General features: G+C 42.5%; 1 pseudogene across 1 annotated transcript; it reads left to right on the forward strand.

Moving 5' to 3' along the window:
- Nucleotides 1-8,304: 8,304 nt before the first annotated feature.
- LOC148768404 (baicalein 7-O-glucuronosyltransferase pseudogene) lies at nt 8,305-9,954 on the forward strand (annotated as a pseudogene). The gene has a single exon (XR_016033096.1). The product of XR_016033096.1 is annotated as a baicalein 7-O-glucuronosyltransferase pseudogene (transcript).
- The last annotated feature ends 533 nt before the right edge of the window (nt 9,955-10,487 follow it).

The following is a 10,487-nucleotide window of genomic DNA, read 5'->3' on the forward strand; positions in this document are numbered from 1 at the left end:
ATACTTGAGCATCGAGTTCATTGACTATCTAAAAGAAAATGGGATACAGTCCCAATGGACTCCACCGGGAACTCCTCAACTTAATGGAGTGTCCGAACGTCGGAATCGAACTTTATTAGATATGGTTCGATCAATGATGGGGTTCACGAACTTACCGGCATACTTGTGGGGTCATGCACTCCGTACTGCCACGTATTTGCTGAATAGAGTTAACACCAAAGCAGTTAAATCCACACCTTATGAACTTTGGCATTCCCGGAAACCCAACTACAAACATATTAGGATATGGGGTTGTCCCGCTTATGTGAAGCGGTTAGTGGGAGATAAGTTAGATAGTAAATCCGACTTGTGCTATTTTGTGGGGTATCCCGAAGACTCAATGGGATACGAGTTTTATTATGTCAAAGAAGCAAAGACGTTTGTTTCGAGAAATGCCACCTTTTTGGAAAGGGAGTTTCTATCCGATAGAAAGGGCAGCATGATAGAACTTGAAGTAGTTCAAGAACCACAAAGTGAAGTTCAAACGCAAGAACAAGTAATCGAACCAATACAACAAACCACTAATATACCTCCTGAACCTACGGTACGTAGATCCGAAAGAGTTCGGAAAATGCCGGATAGGTTATTCCTCCTCGAAAATGATGAAGATCATGTTGAGCTTGGACGAGATCCAAGAACATACAATGAGGCCGTATCGGATGCGGACATGGGACATTGGCTAACTGCCATGAAATCCGAAATGGACTCCATGTACTCCAACAAGGTATGGACCTTGGTAGATCCACCCAAAGGAATTGTTCTTATAGGCTGCAAGTGGATCTATAAGAAGAAAATTGGAGTTGATGGAAAGGTATCGACCTATAAAGCTAGATTGGTAGCAAAAGGATACACTCAAAGGCAAGGTGTTGACTATGAGGAAACCTTTTCGCCAGTCGCGATGCTGAAGTCCATTAGGATTTTGCTGGCCATAGCTGCGTGGTACGACTACGAGATATGGCAAATGGATGTGAAGACCGCCTTCCTTAATGGAGATATTGAGGAAGAAATTTACATGGCGCAGCCGGAAGGCTTCATATCTTCTGGAAGTGAGCAAAAGGTTTGCAAGCTCCAGCGATCCATTTATGGATTGAAACAAGCATCCCGAAGTTGGAACATTAGGTTCGACTCAACTATCAAAGAGTTTGATTTTGAGAAGAATCCGGAGGAACCTTGTGTATACAAGAAGGTTAGTGGGAGGGCAGTGATATTTTTAGTGCTTTACGTTGATGACATTCTACTCATTGGGAATGACGTAGGAATGTTGCAACAAACGAAAGCATGGTTGTCCACACGTTTCTCAATGAAGGATTTGGGAGAAGCATCTTATGTATTAGGAATACGCATCTATAGAGATAGAGCAAGAAAGATGCTTGGCTTATCCCAAAGCCTGTACATAGACACCGTTATGAAACGGTTTAGCATGGAAGAATCCAAGAAGGGATTCTTGCCAATGTCCCATGGGGTTCGTCTCTCGAAATCTATGTGTCCCCAAACACCTAGTGAAATCGAAGAGATGAAAAGGACGCCCTATGCTTCTGCCATAAGAAGCATAATGTATGGCATGCTATGTACGAGACCCGATATTGCGTATGCTGTAAGTGTCACAAGCAGATATCAGTCTAACCCCGGCCCGGCTCACTGGAAAGCCGTGAAAGATATCCTCAAGTACTTGCGAAGAACTAAGGATATATTTTTGGTCTATGGGGGTGCCGAGTTGAAATTAGAGGGTTTTACCGACTCTAGTTTTCAATCGGACGTGGACGACTCAAAGTCGAATTCTGGATTTATATTCACGCTGAATGGTGGTGCCGTGTGTTGGAAGAGTTCCAAGCAAAGCACGACGGCCGATTCCACTACCGAAGCGGAATACATTGCAGCGTCTGAAGCTGCAAAAGAAGGGACTTGGATAAGGAAGTTCATCCAAGAGTTGGGTGTCATTCCTGATGCTAGTGATCCAGTACCGTTGTACTGTGATAACACCGGAGCCGTGGCACAAGCTAAGGAGCCACGATCTCATCAGAAGTCGAAGCATATTCTGAGGAAGTATCACGTGATCCGAGAGATCATTGATAGAGGTGAAGTTAAGGTAGAACGAGTCACCTCGGAAGAGAACGTTGCAGACCCCTTCACGAAGCCTTTACCAAGATCGGTCCATGAGAAACATCGAGAGTCGATGGGATTGCGGTTTATGGGTAGTTGGCTTTAGGTCAAGTGGGAGATTGTTAGAGTAGGTGACCAACAAGCCAACCTGTGGCTGTGGTCTTTCGTATTTATTATTGTAATAAACGAACCTTTATTCGTATTAATGATAAAACACCTTGGCATTCTATATCTTTGTCCCTTTGTCACAAGCATAGATATAGTCCTTACAGTTATTACAAGTACTAGTAATTGATCGTTAGGATCGTGAGATATTTACTTAAGTATTATAACTGTTAAACGTGTTCCTAGTCGAAGGGTTACGCCACGAATGAGGATATCGGCCTTTCCCATTAAGACTAGCACTTAGTGTATGTGTACTGCATCTCATCAGTAAACGGTATTGTGATATCGGCATGCATAAGTGGGTGCTCGTAAGTTGACGAGTTCACTGAACTCCCTCACCCTAGAAATCTCTAAGTGGTTCCCAATAATCGAGTAGAGATATCTATGGTATAGTTGTACACCATTAGTCCTTATGACCTAGACATCACCGTGACTTCACTAGAGGACCAGCTGTATCGTGACCTGTCCCTGAGTTCCACCGAGGACCATCCCAAGGGCCAGTGTTCGTGCAGTCCGAAATCTAGTGGGAGGTCTGTGCATTGTAGTCGGGGATTCGATCGCTAGAATAGTCTTGGATGTCCTGTGTGTTCTGAAAGTTTGTAATCAATATAAGTCTCTGGCCAGAGCTGACTAAGTGATGATTAGAGAATTCGATTCTCTAAGTCATGCACGTGACGATTACAACACTTGGAACGATCGCACCGTCATCGAACATATAAAGAGGTCTCGATGAACCAATGCCTCTAGTTCGATCGGGACATATGAATCGAAGGGACCGTACTGTACGTTAACTATATCTGAAGGTTCTTGCAGGCACTTCATTTGTATCTAGGGAATCATGACGCGTAGTTGCTAGACGCCAATCTTGATTCGTTGGGTGATTAAGGTGAAACGAGCTTCATCTTAATCGTAACTCGAAGGGGACGAGTTTTGACCACAAAGGGATGTGGGCCCACGGCTAGCTTACACATGAACCATCGAGGTCACACTGCTCGTGCACATGAGATCTTTGAATAAACGGTCAGAGATAAAATAGTTTATCTTTGCATGATTGGAAGTCAATATGATTGAGTCCAACATTCGTAATTTGGAATTATGAATGAGAATAAGAAAAGGAAAAGAATAGGCGAACGTATTAGTGAACTTTCTAAATCGGGAAGTTTCCAAATTTAGAAAGTGCACTGAACTAGGGTTTCCACTTTTGGAAAGTTGGAAAATGAGAAATGGCACTCGTAATGACGAGGAAGTTATAATGAATCCGAATATGTAATCGTTGCAATTTTCTGGTCATTGAATTAAGAGAGACGAGCAAGTAAAGATACTAACGGACTTAAGCTGTTGGGCCCGGTCCAACTTAAGCCCGCTAGGGTTTTATGCAAGACATATAAATACTTGATTTATAGGTCTTGCACACAACAACACAAGAACCCTAACCCTAGCCGTCCACCCCTCTCTCTCTCGGCCTCTCTCTCCCACGGCCAACACCGCCGCCCACTCCGCCGCTTCGCCGGAATCGGCCGTTGATCGGCCGATTGGCTTGGTAGTCTCTTTCCTTCTCTTTTTCTTCCGTTTTATTCTAACTACTTCGTGTCTAGTGCCACGTTTTAGTAGATCGAAGTATACGAGGTGAAATCCGAGAGGAGGAAGACTGTAGATCGAAGAATCGAGGAGCAACGCACGAGCCGAAGCCGCACGCTGCCCCACGCGCCGCCCCGGAAGTCCGCGCGTGAAACTCACGCGCCGCCGTGAGCTGTCTCACCGCCGCTGCTGCTGCACCGTTGCTGCCCCGATTGTACGGATTGGTTTCCGTAGCAATCTCGACGTGTTAAACGCTCCTACCTCACGCGTCAAGAGGTAAATCCACGAAACCCTAGTTTCGTTTCGATTAGGTTTAGACTATGATTTCATGTTTGTTTCGTATGGTTTTATGTGATTTTGTGTAATCGTTTTAAATCATTACAAGCATGTTATTTGGTTTAAACGCGAGCATGTTAATTGATTTAAATTCGGTTAAATTTATTAGCATGTATGTTGTTTTTAATTTCGCTGGAAGCGCAAAGGTACGCAATTAATTGATTTAATTTATCGGGCATGTGCTTGTGTGCGTTTTAAACTCGTTTAATTCGCATATATTTTTGTTTTCCGCTGCGTATGCGTGCCCGAAACCCAACAAAAACATCTATATTAGCATCAATATTTTTGCGAGAGTCCAATTTAAATCCAAAAAACTTTTCAAGCAAAAACATTTTATTGGGCAAAGAATTTTCAACATAAAGCTCTTCCAATTTATTCCATAAACTTCTAGCAGAATCACAGTGGAATCAGAGCTTTGTTAAGGGTCCTTCCGGAGCGGCGTACCCTTAACCGTCGGAGGTCGAAAACTCGAAAAATACTCGTATATCTAACATTACACGAACGTATGAAACACAATTTAAAAATAATATAAATATTAATTATATTAAATAATTGAAGAAAATACACAAATAAAATAATTACCTCTAACAGTGTCAGACATCCGGAAATCTGTTTCGCCTCAGCTCGTCAAGCCATACCCAACTGTCGATATAGATTTGCCAATGTACCGGAGTCCCACGACTACTCTCCAATCTACTCGATGTCCTCTATAAGTGGGCAAAAATCTGGCTTCACTCTGGCATCGCTCTTATTGACAAATAAAGTCGATCCCAACAAGTAAATGATGTATGCTCGCACCTTACACTCTGACGAAGCTGATGCATATCAGTGAAAGGACAATGTCCACTAACTCGCAACCCCATGATATAATGCACATCATGGAGTGTAATCGTCATCTCCCCAAAAGGCATGTGAAACGTATTTGTGTCCGGCTGCCACCTTTCAATGAATGCCTCAATCAGTGGGTTATTGTGCTGAGGGAGTACACAATGCTGCAATTGGAACAAACCAGTACCCTCCAACAATGCAACAGACCGAGCATCTGTTGGCCCACGCCAACCAGTCACCGCTTTCGGACGGGATTGCAATTTAACCATAGATCGCGCCTGTACAAAATATAAACAAATATTAATTATGAAACTATCTACTATACGCATTTAAAAAAAGACAATTAAAATTCATATAATAAATATTACCTTTCCCTCCCAAATGCCATAGGCGACGTGCGCTCCGAAACTCGGTATCACGTTATAGTCAGTAGGTCCACCAGGTGCCGGACCAGTCAACTTCCACAGACGAGTAACAGTATCGGACGAAGTACTACCCCGACGATGAGTAGCACCACCAGATGAAGTAGCAACAACACCTGTCAAAGTAGTCGGGGATGCGGAAACGTATTGCCAACATCATTGCCATCATCATTGTCATCTAATCCAAAATCTGGCACCGGATAAACATACTGACCCTCGAAACCTACATGTGAATCATCATCATCCTCATCGGTCTGTGCCTCTGGCTCCCTCAGTGGCAAATTACGCTCGCCCCGTCGTGTAGATCCAGTAACCTTACGCTTGTGTGTCCTACCCTCTCTTTGTGCAGTAGTATCATCTACCGGTTCCTCGATTCCAGCAAATCCATCCGGTCTCATGCCACGTGTCATCGGTCCCTTGCCCCGTCCGTGTGGCCAACTTGCCGACATCTACAAATATCAACATATAAAAATTACTTAACTAATGAATGAATGAATTAATTAATAAAAAAAATTGAAGGCTAATCGTCGATTTCTACAAAACTCTGCGTATAGAAATATAAATTAACTAATGAATAAATAAATTTAAAAAAAAAAAATTGAACCAGGCGTCCGGTCCAGGCGCCGATAAAAAAATAAATTGAAGCCTACTCGTCGACTTCTACAAAACTCAGCGTATCCAAATATATATTAACTAATAAATAATTAAAAAAAAAATTGAACCAGACGCCCGGTCCAGGCGCCGGTCAGGGGTCTGCACGCCTGGACCGGACGTGCAGATCCCTGACCAGCGCCTGGACCGGGCGCCCGAAAAATAAAAAAAAATCAATTTTTGAACCGGATGACCGGTCTAGGCGCCGGTCAGGGATCTGCACGTCCGGTCCAGACGTGCAGAGCCTTGACCGGCGCCTAGACCGGACACCGGATAGTCGGTTCCACGCCCAAGATAGGCGTGGGAAGGCAGTTTCCACCCCTGAATTAGGCGTGGCATGCCTATTTTGGGCGTGGAACAGACGCGATTTTCTCCCCCAACTCACCCCAAAATCGCGATTTTCATTCAAATTTCATATGATTAACAACAAATTCGATACATCTAAGTACTTTAGATGAGTAATTACCTTTCAAATTGACGAGATTTTCGGATTTGGAAGGATTGTGAGAAGGATTTAGGTTTTTTGTGAAATTTGGGGGGTTTTGGTGGTTTTGGGGTTTGAGTGAATTGGGGAGCTTTTAGAGAGAAAAAGGAAATGCTATTGTGAACGCCATTCGTAATTTTACTGCCGCGTAAATCATTTCAGTCATTTATGTGACGCTATTAATTTATCGATGTCCTATTGTAATAATATATTGCTTAATTAATAAAATATTCGGTTTCCAACATTATAGATTTATAGAGGTTTTGTCAATACTCCCTCCGTTCCTAAATAGGTGTCGTTTTTCACCTTGGCACAAATCTTAAGAATCTCAATAAATATGTCTTGATTTTAGGAAAATAGATATTGATGGACCAAAATAACCTTGTTTATTAATTAATACATGAAGAGTGCTATATAGTTAATAAGGGTAAAATTGAAAATTAAGCAATTAATGCAGCATTGAAATTGTAAAATGACAGATAATATAGAACAACAAAAATTCTCAAAAGAGACAGATATTATGGAATAGAGAGAGTATTTGTTATGTGGACCCCAAAAATTAATTAATCTTTATGTATAGGTAGTTTATAATTATACTTTTTGAATAGGAGGTTTGGTCCCCTCAAAGTTTATGTAAACATCTGCTTTAATCCTTTACTTTTATGTTTTTACCAATGTTAGAAGAACCGGACCGGACCGGCCGGTCGGACCGGTCCGACCGCGACCCGCCACGAAAGCGGTCCGGTCTGACGCCGAAAACCGGGATATTCAAGAACCCGGGTCAAATGTCAAAAACCCGGTTCGACCGGCAAAACCCGGCGAACCCGGAAACCGGTTAGTGACCCGGGTTCTTATCTAAAACACTTCGCCGGTGATTGTTAGTGGCCGGATCTGCATGAAATTCGCCGGAGGTGGCCGGATCTGGGTGGAGTAGGCCGTGGGTGGCCGGAAATCTGGCGGTGGGTGGCGGAATTCGACGAGTTTGGGTCGTGGGTGGAATAGATTGTGTTGTTGGATATGGAGTGATAAGAGTGATAAAAGAGAAGAAGAAAATGGAGAAAAAAAATGAAAAAAAAAACTGGAAAAAAATGGGGAGAGAGACGGGAGAGAGGTAGGTGATAAGAGGAGAGAAGATGGAGAGAGGAGAGAGAGAAAGGTAAAAAAATATATAATAAAAAATTGGGTGTGAGAAATAATAAAGGGAATAGTTTATATATTTAAAAATTAATAATAAATAGAAGAGAGTGTGTAAAATAAAAAAATATATATAGAAAATATATATTTAAAATATTAAAATTGATAAAATAATTAAAAAATAAAAAACCCGGGTCGAACCCGGTTGAACCGGTCCAACCGTGACCCGAATGCCTATCCGGTTTTGTGACCGGTCCGGTTCTGATAACATTGGTTTTTACACCATACTTTTGTATGAAGTATAGATATAAAGTCGTATTTAATATAAAAATATAAAATAAAATAGTTAAAACTTTTACTTGTTTAAGTAAAACTGTGAATTTTTCTCTTTGATGTTTTTTTTTTTTTATCAATACTTCTATAAACTAATTTATGGTGATACCTTCGAATCCCCAAAAGATTAAGTGCACTACATTATTATAATTATTTTGATACATTGAAAGAAATTTCATACTTGAAATATGATAAGATTATAATATATATTATTTTAATTAAAAATTGGCAATAAAAAACTGAAAGCAGTTCTAAGAAAGTAGAAAGAATAATCAAGATTTTGGCAGATCAATGGAAGAAACTATAATTCTTTATGCTTCGGCAGTGCACCTAAATTCCATGTCACAGCTGGCCAAGTTCATCAGCAAACACAACCCCACCCTCTCCGTCATCATACTCCTCAGCTGCGGCCCCGAACAAGCACCGCTGCTGCCCATCTCCGCCGCCGCCACGGCAGTGACTTACCGCCGCCTCCCCAGCGCGGCTCTCCCTCCAAATTTCACCACCGATCCTGTGGAACTCGTGTTCGAGATCCCTCGTCTCAACAGACAAAACCTCCGCAAATTCCTGGAAGATATGATCTCTGCAAAAAACACAGTAATAAAAGCATTCATCGTCGATTTCTTCTGCGACGCGGCGTTTGAAGTCACCACAAGCTTGAAGATACCTTCTTACTACTACGTGAGCAGCGGCGCTTTCTTCGCGTGCGCCCTGCTGTATCTCCCGACCATAGACGAAGCGTACGAGGATGACATTGGGGATTTGAACGACTTCATCCAGGTTCCGGGATGCCCACCGCTGCACTCGTCAGATTTTCCAGACGGTATGTACTTTCGGAAGACGGTTACTTACGGAAACTTCATGTCCGCAGCGAAGAACATGCAGGTGTCAAATGGAATCCTGGTCAACTCATTTGACGCGCTCGAATTGTCCAACGGTACTGCCCCGCCTGTTTATCTAGTCGGACCGTTGATCGACGGTGAATTAGCCATCAACGGGGGTGGAGTGGAGGAGAATGAGTGCTTGAGGTGGCTTCATTCACAGCCGGGTAAAAGCGTAATTTTCCTATGTTTCGGTAGGTGGGGTTTCTTTTCCGGTCAACAGTTGAAAGAAATGGCAATTGGTTTGGAGGAGAGTGGACACAGGTTTCTGTGGTCGGTGGGGGGGAGTTCGCCGGGGTTGGAGGAGGTGCTGCCGGAGGGTTTCCTTGAAAGAACTAAAGAGAGGGGTCTCGTGGTGAAATCGTGGGCCCCGCAGAAGGAGGTGCTGAGTCACGACTCGGTGGCCGGGTTTGTGACTCACTGCGGGAGAAGCTCCGTTCTGGAAGCGATTTCGTTCGGGGTGCCCATGATCGCCTGGCCGTTGTATGCCGAGCAGCGGATGAATAGGGTTTTTATGGTGGAGGAGATGAAGGTGGCGCTGCCGCTAGAGATGGCGGCCGACGGGTTCGTCACCGCTGCTGAGTTGGCGAAGCGAGTTAGGGAGTTGATGGAGTCGAAGATGGGGAGAGCCGTGAGGGACCGAGTCGTCGAAATGCAAAAATCTGCACAGCTCGCTGTGAGTGAGAATGGATCGTCGCTCGTCGCGTTGGACAAGTTCATTCATCAGTCGGTGACTCGCGATTGAGGGGTATATTTGTCGTTTTACCACCTGCAATTCTTTCTTTTATTTATTTTTCCTGCGTAATGACGTGGTTATTTCTATGCTACATCCTGTGAAGACAATTTTTTACCATTGATCTATACACACTAATATGAGTGTGAATGTATTTGTGCGTATATAAATGGTAAAAATCTACCCAGTGTAACATAGAATAGACCCTAATAATGTAATTTGTTCCCACTCACATTTCTATCATTCACAAATCACAACTACCGTATATAATTATTGGCTATATATGAATAATAAATCAACATTTAATTTTGATTAATTGTAATTGTAAACAAATATCATAAGTTGGGCCAAATTGGGAATAAAATTTCTGAATTCCGCCAAATTTGATTAAAAAATATCTGAATTTGGAATTGTATTTTTTATTTTGATTTCTGAAGTTTCGATTTTTAATTCTTTCGAATTTATTTGGAACGGAATTGGAATGGTATTTAAAATTAGGGATTATTTTGCAGACCCCTCATTTACAAATTATATAGAACTAACTAACTACCAAGTCGATTAGGGAAACCCCCCTCATTTCGAAAATATTTTGACATACCCCCCTCGGCCAATCTGAAGTACCGATAATGCCCTTTTTAAATCAGTTTTAAACTCTAGCCACTCACAGTCGTCTCTCTCTTCCTCTCTCAAATCTCAGATTCAAATCACGCATCCGTAGATCTCCAACCGGCGAAGTTGCTTCCCGGAGTCATAACTCTCTTTCTGTGGTCGGAATTCGATGGTTTAACTACCGTTGATTTTTT

The sequence above is a fragment of the Erythranthe guttata genome, chromosome 8, assembly GCF_056151865.1.
Source record: "Erythranthe guttata isolate IM_541 chromosome 8, IM_541, whole genome shotgun sequence".
NCBI classification, from domain to species: Eukaryota; Viridiplantae; Streptophyta; class Magnoliopsida; order Lamiales; family Phrymaceae; genus Erythranthe; species Erythranthe guttata.